General features: G+C 39.5%; 1 protein-coding gene across 1 annotated transcript in view; it reads left to right on the top strand.

Moving 5' to 3' along the window:
• The window catches only part of SNX25 (sorting nexin 25), a 1427683-nt gene that overhangs the window by 970355 nt on the left and 433147 nt on the right, over window positions 1-24181 (top strand). The gene's annotated exons all lie outside the window — the stretch shown is intronic.

The following is a 24181-nucleotide window of genomic DNA, read 5'->3' as shown; positions in this document are numbered from 1 at the left end:
AACCACTCCTTCGACCACCACATTGCCACTGTGGTCAAAAAGACCTTCTATGTGGCACATCTCATTAACGAGGGTTTTGCATTCAGGAAGAAAGAGGCCGTCATCTCTCTCTACTCTTCCCTCATTAGGCCAGTCATCGAGTATAATGCCCCATTTGGCATGTACCTTACTAGACACATGCAACAGCTGGAAAGGCGACAAAAGTACCTCACGAAGAGGATCCTAGGCCTTAAACATGTCGTACATGGACAAACTCGAAAAGCTGCAGCTATTCTCTGTCTCATATCATCTACTAGGAAGCGATCTCTGGTTGGCTTACAAAGCCATGTCTAACCCAGCTCTGTTAGAAGTGCTAAATCTAAAGAAATCCCAATCCCTCCACACCACATGCTCAAGAGAACTCAACCTCATTACCACAATCAACAGAAAATGCCGAAGGGACAGGTTCATAACCCAGAGACTGCCCATGCTCTGGAATAGACTTTCCATACATGTCAAGCAGAGCACCTCAATGGCCCTCTTCAAGAGAAATCTTTATGAGTTGATGGGAAATAGAAAGTTCACCCCAGAGATCACTCCAGTGGCTCTACTTGATAGAGGCACTGAGAACTAACGTCTGGCAGCACGATACCAGGGCACTTCTATGGGCTAGGCTTGTAAAGGCTCCAGGGCCATTAGCCTAGTACACATCTATGAACCTATGCACTGAGAACTAACGTCTGGCAGCACGATACCAGGGCACTTCTATGGGCTAGGCCTGTAAAGGCTCCCGGGCCATTAGCCTAGTACACATCTATGAACCTATGAACAATACCTAACTGATTTGTATGAAGGTTCTCCCAGTACAGTTTTCCTGAACTTACAGGGAATTATAAATCAAGTGCCTCATAAGCAACAACCTTTTTCCACTAAAGTTTTATTTTCTTTATAAATGTTTTTCATGCTGCTGTTTACTGGAGTTAGCTAGCCTTCCTTCATGAAACTTTACACACAGCACTGTTGGGTCAGTTCTCATGACTTTCCCTGTCACATCTGCTTTCATAGAAACACCCTAAAAGTGTTTTGCAGTCAAAGCATTCACACATTCTGAGATCATCTTTTCTCTTTCGGCTGTTCCCATTAGGGGTCGCCACAGCAGGTCATCTGTTTCCATTTCTTCCTGTCCTCTGCATCTTGCTCTGTCACACCGACCACCTGCATGTCCTCTTTTACTTGGAATTTCAAGTAGTGGAGCTCTCAAGATCCTTCAACATTGTTTTTTCACCTGGAAATTCTGTACTCCATTTGATAACCATAGGCTGTGTCAGTATTGTAGCCTCTGTGTGTGGACACTTACTGCTGCAATTGAAGAATGACTTTTGTAGGCAGACTGTTGCACTTCAAATAATGTCATTCACTAACATTTTTTACCCAAGAGATATTGAAGGATTTTCTTTTCTCTAAAAGATTGACTCTGATGCTTCTCTCTTGATTTGGAAGTAATTTTCTTTTCACAAGAAGAAGGGATTTTGATCTATATACAATTAAGTCTTTCACCCCTAGAAGGCATGCCTTGTCGTATGACTGCACCTTTGCCAATAGCTGAAATGACACAAGCAGGTAATGCTAGTAACTTTTGATTATAGTGTATGAGCAATTTATCTCAACTCAGCATTTATTTACATTTTCTCTAGGTGTTTCGCTTAATTTTTTCCCCCTCATTTTCAGGACCCATAATCTTTTAGCAGTCTGTACAGCAGTGCTAGTAAGTAAGTTATACTGACATAAATGCCCCACAGTAATTATCGAGCCAAAAAATACCTGTAGCTCTTTCACACGTAAAGTGGGGCTCACGAAAGTCTTCCACCTTCTTTATGAAAGGGTGCATCTTATTTCTGTCCGGCACATCTCATTGCCTGAAGTTTACCAAGTTTGCATTTCGATTTTTTTTTTCACTCACAGTGTGGTATTTTTTTTTTTGTAGGTTACTAAAATGAACACCTTTTTTTCTTCTAAGTGATTAACAGATCATTGAAGTATGCGCTGCTAAATTCAAGTCTTCCATTCTGGTTTGAAACCTAGGTGGTGCAAAACTTGCACTGAATGGCATCTGTTATACACATAGTCTTGCACGCTTATTGTCACATATTTTGATTTATAATCAAGTAATACTTCTTAATAAGCTGTGTCGGTATCGGTGTATCATTCAGTGTACATCACCTCTTTCACCCAAAGAAATGGATATGGCTCGATACTTGCTTCCTGATTTAATGGTCAGTTTATAATCACGATGAATGCATATGACATTATCTCTTTTTCAGCAGGAACTGCCTCTTCATTGTTTTGGTGGATTAACACTTTCCCTCTCTGGCTGTTCAAATTTTTTGTGTGTTCCTTCCATCCTTGCACATGGTAATTCTGCAGTTTTGCAAAACTTTGGTAGTGACATCTCACCTCATTAAAGTAGTGACTTTAATACCTTGCTGTGTTCTAAGTTCCTCATGACACATCTCCCAAACACTTTTAAAGTTGCACAACAAGCTTTGCTCACAGATTTAATTTGTTTTCATTTCAAGATTATGTGTGAGGAGCTAGCTACAAAAAAAGAAAAAGAAAAAAGGTTGGTCCTTGGGAATTGATGTGATGCTATCACAGCCCACAGCAGCAGCAGGTGCATCTGTAATGAAGCAATATGCTTGAAAGTGCATGCATTAGTGTAACACTGCAATTTCCTGGAAGACATTAACTAAAATTAAAAAATAAAATGTTTTTTTGCAGGTGGGCAAGTCCCATGCACCCCCCACTTCCCTTATTTATGTAGACTAACTCCATGGGTACACAACTGCAGGGAAAGGACAAAGATCATCTACATTGAAAATCTGTCCTGCTCCCCTGTTACCAAATTGCAGTCCGTAAAATGGTGAAAGTAGACTAACGGCAATTCAGTAAATCTTAAAATACTTTTAACATAAACAGACTGTAATTGCACTGTCACATAAATCAAATGCCAGTTTGCAGTGAAGACATTCAAAATCATTTGATGTAAGCAACATCACACAGGAAACTAATAAAATGTGTCATCAGTTAAAGTACATGCTTATAGCATACCTCATTATGAGGAATGTTCGTCAGTTTGAGTCTTACAGATTTCATGTTCCATGCCCTTCCTCATTGAAAGGGTGTATGACACATATATTATGAGCTTTTTAAACAAATATCCATGACAAGAATCACATTAATTGTTTCCAAATAAGTATAAAACGGCACATTTTTCCCATGTTGTGAGCTTTTTTTGCTGAAGTTGTTGACAAGTATTCCACATTTTACACATTTGTTCTACATTATGAGAAGAAGTGTCCCATATTTTGAGTTGGAAGTTTGAAAGTTAGGGCTTATAGTCATTCAGTGTTTACAGTAGCCAAGTGAAAACATTCATTTTCTTTTTCGTATTGTAATAGTTATTTCACATCACATGCTTTGCCATAGTACCGTGATTTGTAGGAAACCGTATATAAATCATTATTTCAGATATCAAAATACTGCTACAGCTGTATCTGTTTCTTTGTCTAATTTTTTAACATTTGTGGTAAGTATAAACATACATACGTAAACCAAAGATTCTGTTTTGAGAACTTGCCAATAATTAGTAATTTGGTGTCACTTTCACATGCTTATTTTTCCACACGTAGTTAATATTTTTGTTGAGACAGTTATTGTTATACTTGCCTTGGAACTATACTTTTCTGAAGAGTACTTGTTTAATGTGCAGTTTTTTTTTCACAGCTGTAATATTTGTCTTTTTTAGTTACAGAATTTGCAGAGCGTGATTTTTACTTACAGCAGTAACAAAACTCTGCTTTCAATAGGGTTTAATTGTACTTTTGTGTTGTGTACTAGGCTGTCTCTTGTTTCCTAAACTATTGTTATCTCTCTGCAGTCTGCATACTGAAGGCATTCTTGAACTCCTTGGAAAAACACATTTAGAGAGTTCTCTGTAGCAGGTTTCATTGTGAATTTCACTCTCAAATCAATTATGAAGTGCTTTATCCAGACTCCATTCAAATTCACAGCACTGGGTTTCAGTTCAGCAAGATACTGTATTGCCATCTTGTTGGGCCTTTGGATGCAGTTTCTAAACAGAAATCATTTTGTAGTTACCATGATTTCTGCTCAAAATGTCCCTTCAGCATTTTGACAGTTTGGATGTGGAAGTCGTCCGTAAGGATTTTGTGGCTGAAGCAGGTTTCAAAGTAATCGGTATCTGAATACTTCTGTTACACTGAGTATCGTCTCTTATCTCTCTAGGTTTCTGTGAAAGAATGTAATTTGCCTCAAAAATTGCTCCATTCTTTGTACTTGTGCAGATCAGGACTTTAAGTTTAAATTGCATACAGTATATGTTCACTTCTGTTTGGTATGCACTGATAAGTTATTTTATTTCTAAGTGTAATGTAAGCATTTAAATGGTGGTAGTAAGTAAATAAATTCTGTTCTTCCTATCAAAGCCAAGAGAAAATCCCATCTCTGCTTTTTTTTTTCTGTGTATGTGATGCACATTGAAACAACTGATGTAAAGGTCATGATGTGCATTTGATTCCACATTAACACAGGCAGAGTCCACTGCAGGTATGTGCCGTCATATTATATATTGGTCATAAGCCTATTTTTTATAAAACTGCATACATTACTTAACACACCACACTTCCCAAAGTGCATAATTGGCTAGGAAGAAAAGCATGGAGAACAATAGCAGCCTCAAAGTAGTGAACTGCAAATTCCATTATCTTGTATTTCTGACCACCACTGGTTAATGCTCCGGGAGTCTTTACCAGTTTCCCTCTAGGGATATAGTTGTGGCAACCTATTGTGCAGTACTGACATTTTTGCTATTGTCACAAATTCTCCTATTTGTTTGTTTTTCTGCAAATAAACTTGCTACTTTACTATGTATATAATTTTCAAATTGGATGAATTCCAAGAAAATTTCATAGTTGCTTTCTTCATCTTAAAAAAAAAAATTGCAGAATCAATTGTTGTGACATTTGTACTTGTCAGAAGAAAAAATTCAAAAGAGTCGCATCTGCCTCAGGTGATGAATTTTCCTTTATTAGCAGTTAACCAGATTACACAGCATGTTGGCCAAGATGTCCGGTCTGGACTGATCTGATCTCCTCTGATCTGATCAACTTGTTTACTGACATCAACTTTTATACTGCAAGCAAAACAACTTTTTGTTACATTTCTGACCGTTGACAGTTGGCTATGAAAAACATATAGGAAAAACATGTTTATCACAAATTACCTCAAACCCACAGCTAGTACAGAATGTTCAAGAAGTACAAAATGTTCAATTCAACAACGGTAGCTCAAATTTTCCAGGACACACAGCCTGCCCTAGTAAATTAACTCTTACTCGGCCGTGCGTCCTTATCCCAGGCTTCACTGAACTATAATCAAATCTCTTTATTCTTAAAAGCACATCCAATTGTCTTTTCCCCAGAAAGGGGAGAATTGACTGAAGCGTGACCATCCGGAACTTTGTCTTTTTTACTGATTTGTTTAATCTGCTGAGGTCTAGAATGGACCCCCAGTCCCCAGTTTTCTTTGGTACCACAAAAAACCTTGAGTAAGTACCGGATCCTCTTTGGTCTGCTGGGATTGGCTGGATGACTCTTATGAAGCAACATTTGAATTTCTAGGGTTGCTTGTTCCCTGTAACTGGGTGAACATCTGGGATTTTTTTTTAACTAGTGGGGGAGATGTGGCAATGGGTATTGAATATCCTCTAGAAATAATGCTTCGTACCCAGGTATCTTTTGTGATTTTTAGCCAGGTATCTGGGTACAAGGACAGGCGTCCCCCGACTGCCTCCAGAGGTGGACAGTCGGGCCTCCTCTCAGGAGCGCTGATAGGGTTTCCCAAGGAACTGATCCCTGTCTCCCTGATTTTGCAGACCCCCTCTGCCATGAGGTCGGCATCTTCCGTTGTCCCCCCCTCTGCCCCTGGAGGGGGGGCTTCACCACGAGTGTCTTGGTAAGATTCCTGGGACTTACAGAGCCACATTTTACCACCACCTCTCCCTTTGGGGTAGGGTCTAGTAGGGTGAAAAAACAGACTCCTACGGCAGGCAGAGTCTTACCATCCTGCTCACTCCTGGTAAGAGTCTCTTTAACCTTAGGTCCAAAAAAGGGTTGAACTGTCAAATGCGGTGTTAATAAAGGAAGACTTAAAGGGTTCCGTAAAGGAACACAGTCCCATCCAGGAATGACGCCTGAGGGCAATTCCTATAACTGCAGCTCTGCTCATTCCATCAGTCGCGTAGGAGAGTAGGCGCATGGACGAGTTCGCACTGGAATTTAAGGTAGAGAGCTGGGCAGTAACCTGATCTGAAACTTCTGCTGCTACTGAACCTTGTAAGGTGTCCCCTAGTTCTTTCAGGAGATCCCTTTGCAGTCTAGTAAAATGGGTAAGATAGTTCAACGCACGAAGAACAAAAGCCATTGAACTGATCATATGCTTCCCGTACCTGTCCATGAGCCTAGAATCTCTATTAGGAGGATGGACATTAGTAGAAGTCTCCGCAAGTTCCTTCTTTCTGGCTGCTGCCACCACCATGGCGTCAACAGGCACGCCTTTCGATAAGAAGTTCTTGTCTAGAGAGCAAGTAATAAACTTATTTGGCCTCCAAGGAACAGGTTCCATTGTATCTGGAGCCTCCCAAGCCCTGCTAGTGAGCAATTCAACTCATCAAGGGGCGGAGACACCCAAGAGGTGGAGGGCTGAGATTCAAAAGCCTTCAGGAGTACAGACTCATCCTCAGAAGTTTTAAGGGACTTCCAGCCACCCCTCTGTTTTAGGATCTCCAGGATATCTGCAAAGGAGATATACTCAGAGGGGGACCATGTGGACCTTTCTGACTCATCTAAGTCCATGTCAGAAGTAAGTGACTCTTGGGGAGAGTCAAGATGCTTCCTCTTGCAAGTCCGTTTTCTGGGTACCTCTTCAGTGGGAGCTTCCGGAGAGGTTTCAGAAGAGCAGGGTTCACCCAATGGAGTGTCCTGAGGCTCAGGATCTCTACGCTTAAATGGAGAGAGTGTAGAAGAGGCAGAGACTGGTACTTTAGGGGCAGGATCTGCTGGAACCGATGATGTGGTTGTCGGCACCGACAATACCCTCCTCATGGTGTCGAAGGCTCCCTGGTCCCAACCCGAGGCAATCTCCGGTTCCAAAGACACCGATGACCCCCTCGGTGCTGGAGCCGGAAGCTCAAAGCCCGGGGTCGGAACCGAGCTCACCCGAGCCGATGCCCCGAGAGGTAAAGTCAGAACCGACAAGTCAGTCCAACTATCCTCCCTGGGCTCAACTGAAGAGCGTTGGCTCCGAGAATCAATCGAAACTGAAGGTAACAGGGCAGCAGGAGTCAATGATCTAGCAGCAGGTGTCGGTCCCACAAGCTCCACAATCATCAGCTCCAAGCACTCCGTCTCCGAAACCTCACGGGGAATCGTGGAGGAATCGTCGAAGGTGGAAGGGTTGCATCGGCTCTGAATATATATATATATATATATATATATATATATATATATATGTGTGTATATATATATATATATATATATATATATATATATATATATATATATATATATATACATATACATAAACATGTGCATATGTGTATATATATATATATATATATATATATATATATATACGTGTGTGTGTGTGTGTATATATATATATATATATATATATATATATATATATATATATATATATATATACATATATATACATATAAACTAAGAAATGAACTTCGTGATAATAAAAGCATTCAAAAAATAGTAAATCACACCAACAACTCTTGTAGAACTTTAGCGTTTTCGTCTTATTTATTATCAAGACTTCTTCAGAAAGACATGTTTCATAAGTATGAGCAACCATTTTCACTTCCTTTAAATACATTAGTTCTAGCAGGCCATTTAAATTAACAACAGTTCCTTTCCAATAGTAAAGTGTGAACAAGCAGGGTGCAGGGTGCTGTGTGCATTTTCATTAGCATTACAATCGCAGTTACATAAGGTAAATTGGTCAGACAGTAATAGCCTTGTGATGCTGTGTGCATACTAAAAGGGATCGTGTGCAAAAAAGGGATTGTGTGCAAAAAGGGATTGTGTGCAAAAGCAAAAAAAAAAAAAAAGGTACAGAAATACCTTCCATGTCATTTCAGACGCTGGTGACTCCTCTGAATTTTCTTCAGGTATCTACACTTTCTATCAGTAGTAGTTGTGCAGTTAGTTCCACGGTGGTTTACTTGGTGCCCCTCCCCACCTGCTTGTATTGACCTTAAAAGTGCAGCCTCCACAGCCACTTCCCACATGACCCCTTTCCCAGTGAAGAACCGTCTGCTTGAGCCCCCATTGATATGTTCTGTGCCCAGGGCAGCCCATCTGGCTTTAGTTGGCAGTGACCCAAACTATGAATAGTCTTGAATTTGAAGGCTTGAGGGCAGATGACAAGTGAGCAATCTTAGAATTACCAATCTTCTGGCTGTAAAGCCTCTGAGAATTATCATAATCTGTAAGGGGAGTAAAGTGTCTTCCTAAAAGATATAGTTAATATATTTAATGTTTCGAATGACCATTTCATCACAAAGCATTCCCTTTCAATTGCTAAGTAATGCTGCTTAGCATTACTGAGCATGCAATTAATATAGCAAATAGTGTACATCCCCTTCTATGTTTTATCATAAGGACTACTCCAGCCTCTGTCTTAGAGGCATCAATAAAGACAAGTGGTTTTGAGAAGTCCAGAGCTATTAGGATGAACTCTAAATGTCCTTCACTTTCTGAAATGCTTGTTCTATTGCTTTTCTCTGTTTCTAACATTCAGTGGAGCCTTGCCTTTGATTAGGTAAGTTAAGGGAGAGTCTGAAACAAACTTTTGATAATAGTTATCCAAACCCAGGAAAGCTTTAATTTCTCTTTCTGTCATGAGTCTGGGCCAGTCTTATACATGACGTTTGGTTAGTTCCAAAGTCGAGAGAAACCTAGCATTTCATAACTTTTACAGAAGCTCATTCACATGGAGAGTACAATACTAGTCATAGTGGATATTCTGGTTAGTTCTCTGAAGTCATCTTAAAATTTGATGGAATCAGGCCCGAGGACCAGTACAGTGGGGTTACTCCACTCAGGATGACCTTCATCATCCTTTGCTGTACCTTTTCATCTATTAGACATTGGGATTCTGGTACCGTGCTTGGTTTTAGATTTACATTTTCAGCAAGCACAACTTTTTTCTAGCATCTTTATTAAATCTTTACATTTTAAGCAATGACATAGGTACACATACATTAGTAGAAATGAAAACAAACCATAGTAACATTTTTTCATTATTTTCATGTATTCTTCATATGTTTTCTTTTTAGGAATTAGCATTTACTCCAACTTTACATAAATTCCTTCTCTTAAACTTCACTCTTTCTCCTAAACATTATTCTGCATGTGTTCCACCAAATTCCATTTATTGCTATGCATTTTGTTCCTTTCCTTTTCTAAAGAGCCCACATCCAGTTGTTTTATCACATTTGCAACATTCAGTACTTCAATTACAGTTGGTTTACATTTTGATTTCCATTTTCTAGTAATTGCTTTTTGTCTTCCAGTAGTGTTAAACTTAGTAAAACCATGCTATGTATAGGCAATTCCAGTTATATATCCCATCTTAAAAGAGTAATTTCCATTTTTATATACATTGCTTCTCAGAATTTCTGACAAAGTATTTTGTATTCTCCCAAAAATGTTCCCAATTACCTTTGTCTTTCCAGTCACACCTCCTGCATTTGATATCTACTTGAGGGAAAATTCTTTGAGGTCTGCTTGGGGTATAAAAATACCTGTGCAAGCACTTCCGAGAAAAAAAAAATTAAACATTCTGAGTATTTGTTTCATAGTTTGGAGCCATACACACATCTTCCCATTGTTCCGTTGTAAATTGCCTTTCCTTTATCTTTTTGCAGTCTTTTCTAACCTCCTCTGATTACTTGCTGTACTTCACATGCAGTATTTGATATGCTGTACTAATTATCCTTTTTTAACAGCACTTTCTGTTTTCTACTCAACTAAAAATTCTACCAGAGTTGGGGTGTCATTTAGCACGTCCCTATCCCTTTCTCTTTGCCTATACAGTGTTATCATTCCCTCATTGGGAAAGCAATCTCTTACATGAAGTGCAGACTTTTACTAGGCCTCTTCCCACTCTGTTACCATTCCCCAGTAGTTGTTTTCTCCTAATACCATAGTCCTTTTGCTGATCTTCTCTGGTAAAGTCCAGCTCACTCTTGCCTTTTTTCTTTATCCCTCCTAGTAGTCATCCATATTGGTAAAATTTCCTTTCTCCATTCCCATTTTGGCTTTGTTCTTAGAATACTTTCTACTACTTGAATGTAGTGTTATATAATAGTTATCCTCTTTAAGGGCCTGCATCCAAAATACTGCTGTTCTTGTTTGTGAGACCCCCCCAATTTTGTCATAATCACTTTCCACTTTGATTTGCAACCTTTGTTTTTTTTTTTTTTTGTATATGAGCCTTAATTATGTAGCTCTAAAGTATCCCTTTAGATAAGTTAATCCTAAACTGAATTGTTCTATTGGGGAAAATTAACTTATCCCACTTAACACTTTCCCCCTTTCCCCTTCCAAATAAATTTCTTCAAGTCTTTATTAATTATTGCCCCCAACTTCTTCTCTGGTTGTTAAAAATATACCAGACCTGTATATAAAACTAAACTTGCTTAAAACATTTTCACTGCTTGCGTCTTACTAGTCATAGCCATAACAAGAACATCCAGCTTTTCAATTTTTTTGTATTGTCTTTTGTTTAGTCTCTTTATATATGTTCTTAGTTGCTATAATAAAATCCTTTTTAATCCATATACCTAAATATTTAATCTTATATCCCCATAGATAAAAATATTTATATATATATATATATATATATATATATATATATATATATATATATATATTTTTTTTTTATTTTTTATTTTACATTTGTTGACCGGGAAAGTCCGACTAGGTTCCACAGATCCTGTTTTCAGCGGAGGCCCGGGGAGAAATGCTCCAGATGCATGTTTTTATATATGAGTATTTTTAACCAATTCAAGCGCTTCATTTGTTTTATCTGTCTTCATTTAGTTTGAAGTCTCTTTGGGATATAAAATACCTTAAAATGTTCTGTAACACCAAAATGTCTTTTTCCAGATTTATCAACTACAAAATATCATCTGCAAATAAAGCACACTCTTGCTTGCCATACCATTTATTTCCTTACTTTTTTGTGAGTATGTTATTTTCTTTGTCATTGCCTCTATATATAAATAAATAAATAAATAAAGGGGAAAGAGGGCAGTCCTGCATGGCTCCTCTATTGAAACACACCTTGTCGGAGGGGAACCCTTCCATCTCAATTCTTGCTTCTTATTCTGCCCCTTCATATATCCTTCTAATTAACCCTTGATATTCTTTTATGGAATACAAATGCTGCTATCACCATACTCATAAAATGACAGGTTATTGTATTATATGCTTTCTCTACATTAGGACCCACCAAACAATGTTGGTATTTTTTTACTAACTGCTTTCCTTCTTAATCATCATTGTTCCATTAATGTTGTCAGTTGTTTGCCTTCCCTCAACAAAACCACATTGATCCATGCCTGTCAGTTTTGGCAGCACTGTTGCTATTCTATTAGCTGGTAAAGACATAAACATTTTATAACCGTGATTTAAAATAGAAATGTCTGTATATGAAGCTGAGTCTGAAGCATCTTTACCTTCTTTGGGAGATACTGCCACCACTGCTTTATTTCAAAATGATGATACTGTCCCTCCCTTTAAAATATCGTTCAACAGGACCTTCCAGATCTTCATCATTTTCTTCACTACCAATTTCCAAACTTCCACAGGAATACTGTCTGTTCCTGAGACTTCCCTGTTGATTGATTATGCATCACTGTTTTTATCTCATCTCTTCTGATTTATCTATTAAATGTTGAGCCTCATATTCCTCTAACCTTGATATAATTAAGCATTCTATAAGTGTGTCTTTCTACCTTTTATTGGTTCCAGCATTCCTGTGTTTTATGTAAATTGACATAACATTTCCAAAAAAAAAAAAAACTCTAATAGCGCTATACAATCTCTGGTTATTGTTCTTGTTATATGCTTCCAAAGTTTGGTCACACCCCTTTCTACTTTCTATTTATTAAGTTCTTGTGCTAAACTTTTTTTGCTCTCTGAAGTTATGTAAAAATCATTGCCTAATGGCAGCATTTCGAAACTCATGCAAATTATCCAAATACTCCCTTATTTCCCATACTTGATCCTCTTCTTGTTCTCTAACATTCTCCTTATTCTCCAATTCTTTAACATTTATCAGCCCATCTAAATAATTCCTAGTAATTCCCCCTATAGCATTCTCTTATTTCTACCATGTTTTTAAGCATTATTTTGATTTTATCACACTCACTTGCTATCTTTTCTAAAGAAATTTCTACCTTCCCAAATAACTCTCTAAGCATTTCCACTACCAATTCTTAAATTCACCTTTTTATCAGATAAGTAAGAAGCGCAAGTGTTTCATTTTTGCATCATTGCCTTGCATGTATATCTTATGTTTTATTGGTGTATGATCTGAAATAGTTGGATGTGTGGAAAACTTTCAGTTAAATACACGTGCTTGTGTGAAACAATTTATATCCAGTCTAGCTTAGTTATTCCATCTTGGGGAAGAATTTCTAAATTGTGAGTTCCAGGCACTAAATTCACATCTTTCATTCCAAATATTCTCGGGTATTTCTTCAGAAACCGAACCTTTTTTGTTATATTTTCCCTTCTAGATCCCCCAGATACACCCCTGTTGTTGGAAATTAGGTTCCACTCCCAACCCATAAATAATATTCCCTGCTGAAAACTTATTTCTCCCAACATTTTCATGCACTTCATCATAGCAGTTTTTAAATTCATGCCAGCATAATCCCCCACCCCCCGCCTATAACCCAATACTACTGCAAATCTACCATTGTTGTCTTATTTTCCTCTTCTGTCACTATTGCAGACCCTTAATAATCAATATTATTACTCCTTGTTTCCTTTGACGTTTATATTTTCTGAATTTCCACCTTGAAATTCTTTTTGTCAAAATTGTATGTCCATTTCTATCCAAATGGGTGTCAAGCAGCATTGCCATATGCACCCTAAGCTTCTTAATATAATGCAGGGCTAGTTGCTTTTTATGAAATACCATTTACATTCCAAGACAGTATGGAAAGTAGTAGTAATTATGATAGTAAGCTGTTACTTGCTGCTGTTATACAGGACAGTTCTTTTGAATATATTTATTTCCAACTTTTAGCTTATGTGAACACGCTGATTTTTTTCAGGCTTATCTCTTATGTAGTTGCTGCTTCTTTTCTCTATTTGAACCCGCATTACATTTTTCAAGAATTCTTGCATCATTGAAAACTCAACTTTTCTCACCCCTCCCCACCCATTCTCTTTAAACTTGGAGCAAATACACCAAACATTGGACATTTTCAAAAACAAAGTTTAGCCCTTCAGATAGGAACACCTGCTTAAAAATAGATGGCTGCACCCACAGGCATTGCATATTCTAAAATTAACATTACTCATGCTAAAGAGCATGTTTAGAGCCTGTGTTCCCACTTATATTCACTGTTGTCTGTTCTTTTCGTATCTGTAGACCCCTCCCAGATTAAAAAGTTAACTTGTATGCTTTCAGTAAATATTAGGCTATAGCCCTATGAAGAGACCACATTGGCTACCATTAAGTAAATAAGCTGAAATGTGCACTGTTACATTAAATGCATTAAAATACTTAAGCTGTGAAAAGGCAACTAATTGTAGAACTTACTCACTTAACAAAGTTTCACACTTCCAGTATTTTTCACTACACTGCTTGGTAATCTGTCTTTACATTGTACTTTTCCGTCTGTGTACACTGTTCAAATCTCTCATTATTAATTGCTTGCACATGCAGACTGCTCATTTCCAAGTAAACATAGCTATTAATGAAGATCAAGTCTCATAATTTTACATATGTATGAAAGAGACTTTGTAGATTTACTCAGAACACACTCGTAAGACCTGTCTCATTATTAATTGTTTGCACCTGTCGACTTCTACTCCCACTGAAAGCATTTGCAAATGGAATAAAAAATAACTAATGGCTTTGCAAATGAAGGAAAGAACTTTCATTCCTTTCATCATTTTGTCTTATTTTTCATGCCTGCTTGCTTAATAAAAACTGGGTGTACCCTAAAACCTAGGACATTAATCTAGGCATCCCTCTATGAAGGAAAGGGAAATTGTTATTCTAAGTCTATATATAATAGCATCAGTACCCTTTTGCATTCCCCACCCCAAGATTACAACGTTATATTAACTTTGAGATGCTCCATTCTAACTTTTCTTACCTTGTTACAATGTAAAACCCAGATACATTACAACTAAAAAAGCACTTTCTTATTTTTAATACGTTCAACATATATACCAGTCACTGGTAAGACTCCCCCACCTCATATTTAAACTACCCCTGGATACTTGCTATACAAAAGTGCTTTATAAGGTAACACGTAGTTTACATCATGAATTTTTAGACAAGTTTTAATAACTGTTTTATGTATAATTACTTCTTCAGTCTTTTCAGTGTCTTCCTAAACATTAATGATATGTGGGGTCTATTATTTGCAGTACATCAACCAGTTTAACATAGTCAGCAAAACTTCAGTCTTTCACAGCATTTTTTTTTACAAAGCCACATTTTACATGTCTAACAAGATTGGAGATGTACTTAAACCTGTCTATAAGGGAAAGGGGTGTAGGACAAAACCAGAGTCATACAGACCCTTAGGTTTACTTTCATGTTGTGGACAAATAATGGAAAAGGTAATATTGCATCAGTTATTGTCAGAACTGGAAAGGTTGGGACTTGAAACCATATATCAGCATGCATATGTTGAAAATAAATCTACTGTCACCTGTAACATGACATCCTTTAACAATTTAATAACATCTGTGAATGAAAAAATTGTGCTGTGATGTAATTTATACAGATTTAACTTCAGCATTTGGCAGAGACATGCACATTACCCTAGAGAACGCTGATGTCTGTGCGGTCTCGGAGATATGGTTTAAAGCCACAGACAGCACACCAACAGTGCAGGGTTATAATGCCTTCCACACATTTAGACCAGCTATTTCACATGCATGAACCAAAGGTGGAGGTGTCTATATTTACATCAAAAATATATACTTCAAGACTGGTCAAACAGGGCAATGCACTTGAGCTGCTCCATGTTCAAATCACCATAGGTAAAATCCAATACCAGTTCCTAGCAAGCTATAGTTCCCCTTCTATGACCCAAGAAACCCATACCATGTATTTAAACTTATTAGAGACACTAACCGTCCAACCCAGTACCATATTCATGGGTGACTTTAATTACCCCACTATTAACTGGGAATCCTATGCAACATCAAACGCACACGCACAGAGATTCCTGGATTTTGTAAACACAAACTCCCTGGACCAGATAGTCAATACACCAACCAGGGGTGCAACCATACTGGATATGGTCCTCTCTAATATGGGAGAGTGCTGCATACCCCCTATTGTATTGCCTTTCCTGGTAAGGTCAGACCACAAAATGGTCTCCTTTGAAGTAAAAATAAAATCTGGACCCCCGGCTAAACCAGGAATATTCAGGAACTATTCTAATGGTAACCTCCTGCTATTAAGTGAGAACCTAGCAAAATTTCAAGCCCCTGTAAACCCTGAGAATACTTCTTCCTATGCAGAACTGTTCACAGAAACCCTCTACAAGCATGTTAATAGCTGTATAGAGGCAACTGTACCCACAAGGAAGAAGTACAGAGCTAACTCAAAAAACAAGCCACCCTGGTGGAATCACAAAATCAATTGGATGTATAACAGGAGGAAGAAAATCATGGCAAAAATTAGGAGGTGCAGCACCCAGCAGGATAAAAGCACTCTCTTTAAATTAAACAACTCAGAGGACAAATAAAGTTTACCAAAGCCAAATTTGAGGTAAGATTGGTCTCCCAGGCCAAGGACAACCACAAAGCATTCTTTAGCTATGTCCGCAACCTCATAGGCAATACACAATTGTGTGCAGAGCTCATTGTAAATGGAGCCACCTGTACTGAGCCAGAAGATATAGCAAACCTCCTGGCTGATAAATTCAGCTCCAACTTTACTCCTCTGTCCCCCTCATCCTTTCCTCAGGAAATATCATCAAATATAACTTCCCCTACTATCATTAGGGAACAGGTCCTTAATGCTCTCTCTCTAAGACCAAGAACATTGCATCAGTGGGCCCAGACAGAATCCAAGGATGCCTTTTGAATAGCATGAAACATGACCTGTCAGGGCCTCGGGAATTACTATTTAACTGTACCTGCCAAAATCGGCTTCATGCCTCATGAATGGAGAAAGGCAACCATCATCCCTCTGCACAAAGGTGGGGCATGTACAGTCCCTAGAAACTACAAACCCATAAGTCTCACTAGTCTTGTATGTAAAGCCATGGAAAGAATGATCATAGGAGATGATCACCAGAGCTATAGTAAACCTCCAGACACTGGACCCAACCCAGTTTGGTTTTGTGAAGGGCAGATCATGCCTACTCAACCTAGTGGACTTCTTTCAGAATGTCACCAAAGCAATGGATGAGGGCAAAATCGTTCACACTGCCTACCTTGACCTGGCCAAGGCATTTGACACAATACCCCACTCGGGCATTGTTGACAAACTCAAGAGGGTAGGTGCAAACCTGCATGTCACCTAGTGGATAGCCAACTGGCTCACAGACAGGACCCAGGAAGTTAGAATTGGGGAGTCCACCTCTACAAAGTGGCCAGTCACAAGTGGAGTCCCTTAGGGATCAGTCCTTGGACCACTCGTTTTTGGCATTTACTTCTCAGAAGTCAAGGCCAATGTCAGTGTTTTCTAGCTGACTAAATTTGCAATGATTGCAAATTAGGAGCTGTCATTGAATCTCACACTGACACAAATGTTCTCCAGAAGGGGCTGATGCAGACAAACAACTGGTGTCAGAGTCATGGACTAAAACGAAATGCCAAGGAATGCATAATAGTATCCTTATGGGAAGTTGTCCATCCCTGGTAGTTATCATGTTGACAACACACCCCTTAGATTTGACCCAGTAGTCAGGAACTTAGGGACACACGCAAATAGTAATCTAGCCTTTGATCATCATATGTCTACAGTGGTAAGGAAATCATTCTATGTTGCACAACTTATAAACAAAGTATGGCATCTATGTCCAAGGAAGTTATTGTTCCACTGTATTTGGCATTCATCAGACCTATCACTGAGTACAATGCCCCCTTTGGTATGTACCTAACCAGGCATATCCAACAACTGGAATGTCCACAGAGGTTCCTCACTAAAAGAATACAGGGCATAAGTAATATGTCCTATGCAGACCGCCTCAAGTCCCTATCCCTGTATTCTATCTCCTACAGGCTTTTGAGGGGAGATCTTTGCCTGGCATACAGGGCATTGTCAGACCCCACTCTGATGGACCTTCTGCATATCCACAAAACAAACAGTACCAGAATTACCCATTCTAAAGACTTTAAACCTTGCCTGTAATATAGATAAGACCTGCTGGAGAGATAGGTATGTATCCCAGAGAATAGAAAGGCTCACCCAGACTCTGATACACTTTGCTGTGAGGGAAAGGTTAGTTTGCTTTTTATTTGTTGCATTACTTTATTACCTTTTTCTATTTTGAATACTGTGATTTGTTTTATTTACCTTTTGTTTTACTTGTATTCTGCTTTTAACTGCATATTAAAACTTGAAGAGAGACCACAGCTCTCTCTCTTGTGAGTCAGGCAGAATTTTTTTCCCCACCCTCCCACCTGGTTACTGTAGTATTCTTAAACACCACTGTCTTCTAGTTGCCTTCCCCTTATGTTAATTTGACCATATATCTCATTTCCTCTCTGTTTTTACTGGCTTGTGTGAGTAAGCACAAAATTATCATTCCCCTTCAACTATTTAAATTTATTGGCCACACTACTGTATTCCATGGTACCAGAATACAAAAGTGACCACCCGCTTTCAGTCTACCTTGCTGTTTTAAAAATAGTGACTCTCCACTAAAACTTAACTTTTTAGACAGGTAAAACTGAAGTTACCTACTTTCACATCTAACTCCTCTAGTGCACACTGCAGTGTTTAGGATAAACCATTTTTTTTCATCTTACCTTTAAGCATCCCTGTGACTAGCACTTGCTTTAAAACCTGCTGGAAAGCACTAGGAAGTCTTAAACTGATACAAGCACTCAACTCTCCTTGTTAATGAGGAGAAATTAATCGTAGGCACTAAACAGCCTATAATTGCAAAGTACCTTGCTAAGGTAAGGGAAAACAGCTCTTGTACTTTACAAACTTTACAAAAAAAGCACCAAACCAGGCATGTCCAAGGGTCAGCTTCCGGTGATTTCTCCTGTCCACCTGGTGAATCTGGGAATACTGGGACAATGCAGCAATTGCCTCATGTACACAGACAACCATCTCCTCCTAGCACCCAACACTACAACCTGCGAGAGATGCACTTACATAGCCAAACTGGAAGCAAAGCTCTCTCCATCCAAGATTGTGCTAGACAGAAGGTTAACACCCGCGCTACACCTCAAGCCACACATAGCCCTTCTAAACCCACACCATCAACAACCACACATAGCAACACTAAACCCATGAATGTGGAGGCCCTTAACAGTAACCTGCCCAAGCAACAAGGACCTCCGAAGCTGAAATGCAAACAAACACCAAGCACAACCAAACTGTTACATAGCTCACAACACCAGTGTGCCACCCAACAGCAACCCCTAAGGCAAGATAATGTACCCAACACTTTAGTCATAGGTGACTCTATAGTCAGACACACTGATGAACCACTCACCAGGCTGAACAAGGAGAAAATTACAGTCAGTTGCCTGTTGGGTGCCAGGATCCACCACATAACGCATGCACTCAAGTTACTCCACAACAAGTACAAATATGACTCTGTCATTGTCCATGTTGGAGTGAATGACTTGAGACGTACCTCCCAGGATTACATGAAAAGAGACATGGAAGAGCTCTCAGGTCATGTGGCCCAGGCAGGTATAATCCTAGCCCTGAGTAGCATCATGCCTTCACCCAGAATGATACCATAGTATAAAAACAAAATGATTGACTTCAACAATTGGCTAAGCTTCTGGTGTCATTCAAAGGGGATCCAGTATCTGTCTGCCTGGGCGACATGATCGACCGACCACAATGCTTTGCCGGAGATGGTCTGCACCTGTCGTCCCTGGGATTCAGGTTACTGGCTAAGGCTCTTGCCACCCCTATAGTGACTTTTTTAGGCAAAGTTCAAAGGACAAAACCACCACCGTAACAGGTACAAGCATGCAAAATCTGAAGACAATGCTACTCAATGCTAGAAGTCTAAACCTCAAAATGCACTCTCTTGAGGCACTCCTAAAAATGGAGAACATCAATATCTGTGCAGTAACTGAGACCTAGTTCAAGGCTCCAGAGAGCACCCCTGCAATACCAGGCTACAACTCTTACCACACTTTTCAGCCACCAAACCAGGACCGAAACACTAAAGGTGGAGGAGTTTCCATATTCACCAAGGATATTCCCAACATCAGGCTAGTTGCCCAACACAATGCATCTGAAATTCTCCAGGTACAACTAACACTAGGTAAGACTGCAGTCCAAACTGTAGCTTGCTACAGATCCCCCACCATTCCCCAAGATTCTCACTACAGCTTTCTAAACATACTGGAAACTATTAAGATACAACCAAACACCCTAATACTGGGTGATTTCAGCTACCCTTCCATTAAGTGGGAAACCTACTTGTGCACCAACACCTTTGCACAACGGTTCTTGGAATTCATAAATTCCAGTACCCTGGATCAACTAATCCTTAGTCCCATCAGGGGCTCCAATATCCTAGACCTAGTCATTACCAACATGGGAAATCGATGCTCCACACCTATGGTCCCCCCCTCATTGGTTAGGTCTGACTATAAGCTAATCATCCTTGACATCCACATCCCACTCCCATCCCCCAGTAAGGAAACCTCTGTAAAAAAAACTTCTCCAAAGCCAACTTCATGCTACTCAAGTCAGAAGTGACAAACTTCATGACACCCATGCAGATGGGAACTGAAAGTCTGACTGCTGAATCCTACAGCAAGGGGATGCGAGTACATCCACTCGTGCATGAATCATGCCATCCCCAATAGAAGCAAGATGCTCTCCCCAAAAAAAAGGAAGCCAATCTGGTGGTCCCTTGCCATAAACAAACTTTACAACAAAAGGAAGGAACTGTTGCAGAAGAGAGGAAAATCCCTTGATGCAAAACACTCCCTTACCAGCCTCAGTTAGAAGCTGAGATCCCTGATAAAATCCTCCAAAGCTATTTATGAAAATAAAATTGCTAAAGACGACCACAAGGTATTCCATAGCTATGGCAAGAATTTAAATGGCAATGCTCAGATCTGCTCTGAGCTACAACAGAATGGCATTAAATATACTGATCCCAAGGATATTGCCAATATCCTGGCAGATTGATTCAGTGCAAACTTCACCTCCCCTCTCACCCCCTATAGGGCCCATCTCAAAACCAAAAGATTGCCAAGTTCTGGTAATAACGGCCACACAGGTAAAAAATGCACTCTCCAAAGCTAAGAATACAGCATCCATGGGACCAGACGACATCCCAGGCTGTGTACTACATGAACTACAAAATGAACTGGCACCTCACCTAAGTGTCATGTTTAATCATAGCCTCACCTCAGGCTTGGTGCCCATGGAGTGGCGCACAGCTACACTTACCCACTCCACAAGGGAGAATCCACCTTGGATCCCAGGAACTACCCCCCCCATCAGTCTTATGAGCCTGATCTGCAAGGCCATGGAACGTATTATCATGGAACCTATAAACAAAGACATTGGCAACCTTCAGTTTGGGTTCGTGAAGGTCCGATCTTGTCTCCTGAACCTGATTGACTTCTTCAAATCAGTCTCCAGAGATGTGGACAAGGGTAAGGTGGTCCACACAGCCTATCTGGACCTCGCCAAGGCCTTCAACACCATCTTCCACTCTGGAATCATAGATAAACTTACTAAGCTGGGCATTAATCCCTATGTCACTCGATGGGTTGCCAACTGGCTTACTGACAGAACCCACACTGTAAAAGTAGCTGACCCCAAATCCAGCTCCAGACAAGTGGAGTACCTCAGGGTTCAGTCCTGGGACTGCTTTTGTTTTGCATCTACTTCTCTGAAGTACAGGCCAACACTAAGGGAATCTGGCTAACAATGTTCGCAGATGATTGCAAACTGGGAGCTATTATTGAATCCCCAAATGATGTGGATATTCTACAAAAGGGCATTACAGAAACAGATGCTTGGTGCCAGAGCCATGGGCTCAAGCTCAATGCCAAGAAATGTATAGTTATCCCCTTTGGGAAAAAATATGTACCCGTGAATTACCATATAGGTGGCAGTACACTAAACACCGAAAGTGTGATAAGAGACTTAGGTGGACAGTGGTCTCGCCTTCAATAACCACATCGCCACAACAGTCAGGAAATCCTTCTGTGTGGCACATCTCATCACCAAGGGCTTTTCATCCAGAAAAAAGGAGGTCATTGTCCCACTGTACTCATCCCTCATTAGACCCATTATAGAATACAATGCCCCGTTTGGTATGTACCTCTCAAGACATCTGCAACAACTGGAAAGGCCACAGAAATACCTCACTAAAAGAATCACAGATTTAAAGCAGGTGCCTGTGCTGACCGTCTTAAAAAAACTCTACCTATAGTCGCATATCGTCTACTCAGAGGCGATCTCTGCTTAACATACAAGGCCATGTCAAACCCAGAGCTGTTGGACATGCTACACTTAAAGAAATCCCAATCCCTCAGAGACGCACGCTCCAGGGATCTAAACCTTATCATCACAATGAACAAAACATGTTGGAGGGACAGGTTCCTGACCTAGAGACTCCCCAGACTCTGGAATAGACTGCCCATACATGTCAAGCAGAGCCCCTCTTTGGCCCTCTTCAGAAGGAACCTTGATGATTGGATGGGAGATAGGAAATTCACCCCAGGGATCATGTCAGTCGCCCTGCTAGACAGTGGTCCAGGGAAGTAAATACTGTAGGAAGAAATAGCCGGGGAATTGTTATGGCAAGGCTTGTATAGGCCCTAGGGCCGATAGCCTAGTACCAACCTGTGTACCTATGACTGCCCTGTCTATGGAACAGGCTGCCCATCCATGTGAAGCAGAGTTCCTCCCTAATCCAGTTCAAGTGCAATTTGGACAATTGGATGGGAAACAAGAAATTCATCTCTGGTTTGGCACCTATGTCTTTGATGCAAACAGGTAACCTGTAAGTGGTTCATCTCACAGGCCCATGCTTACACTTATCAAGGGTATAGAACTCGTCAGAGATTTGGGATGCATGGCTAGGCTTAAAAAGGCCCTTGTGGTCATTAGCCTAGTAAACACCTATGAACAAAATACTGCTCAATAAATTAGAACAAGTAGGTATTGATGTACTCTTGATAAAATGGATAGCGGCATGGATTACAAATAGGACATGGCAAGTATCGTACAGCAACTGGATTGCCAGAATTCTTGGTTATAGTCAGGGTATCCCACAGGGCTTTGTCCTAAGCCCGTACTTGTTTAAATTGTATCTTTCAGATCACTCTCTTTCATCTGAGGCGTTCCACAGTCTGTATGCAGATGACTTAAAAATGGGTAAACTGATTACATGTGTTACAGATGGGACATGTCTGCAAAAGAACTTTACTAAATTGACCATTTGGGCACATAAGAATAATATGCTGATAAATACATCAAAAATTTAACATATGAGATATGGGAGAAATTGAAAGGTATATATTTAATGCAGCACACAGAGATTGAAACTGTAGATTCATTTAAGGACTTGTGTATATGGGTAGATCCAGTTTTCAGTCTTTGTAGTCATATCAACCAATTGGTTAATGATAGTTATAGAAGTATAGGTTGTATAAAAAGATTTAAAAAGTATTGGAAATTAGAAGTAATGAAATCATTGTTTGTTAGTTACATTATACCCAAACTTGAGTATGGAATAACAATATGGAAACCTTATAAGAAAACAAGTGTGATCAAACTGGAGAGTGTCCAGGTAAAATATACTAAGGACATCCATAGATGTGAAAATTTAAGTTATTATGAAAGACTGAAATATCTGAACTGGTAGAGTGATTAAGAGGAGACCTTATTCAGGTATATAGGGCATTTAGAGACAACTACCTGTGGAAATATGTGGGGTTATCAAAAAGTAGTAGAGAATCATCAGACAACCTATGTACAAGATTCTGTAGGAATGAAAAGTGTGCAGACTGGTTCTTTGATTGCTGATACATGAATAGAATAACAGATTACATTAAAGCAAGCACTGGTTTAGATATTTTTAAGACCAGCTTAGGCACTTATTGTGGTAACAACTGTTTTGGTATATTGACAGGCTAGAAAAGCCTTAATGCCCATGCTGAAATAACTGTATGTACGTATATATAAGCTACATCTAATTGGACTGAGGCTTTATAGTCTCCCATTTATTCATTAATTTCACAATATTTCTAGTCTTCATCCTGATCGTTCCTATCTCCCAGTACAAATTTCTGGTTCAAGTAAAAGGTATTCCTTATTCTTCTGGTCAGCTCCTTTGCTTTTTTTTAGTCACTCAAGTAATTACCTTTGGGACAATGGAAAATGATGCACTGTCATGTGAGCTTTGCTGTTATCAGAAGAATGAGAAGCAGAGTTGTGTTCTGCTTGCTGGCTAACTTTTTATTTCCTCCTTAACATGATCAGCATCCAAAATGTCTTCAGTCCTTTTGAAGACAGCCAGATATAACATCTAAATCTCGTATCTGCTTGTCGACGTTCCCTGATTGCTGGTATGAACATGCTTTTCTTTTTCTTGGTGTAAACAGAATAGTCATTTTCCATAAACACTATGGTGCCCCCAACTTTTAATACATTTCCCTTCTGCTGC

This window comes from Protopterus annectens, chromosome 3.part0 (genome assembly GCF_019279795.1).
Source record: "Protopterus annectens isolate FY-2018-M chromosome 3.part0, PAN1.0, whole genome shotgun sequence".
Lineage (NCBI taxonomy): Eukaryota > Metazoa > Chordata > Ceratodontiformes > Protopteridae > Protopterus > Protopterus annectens.
This window is presented reverse-complemented; position numbering and strand designations above follow the sequence as displayed.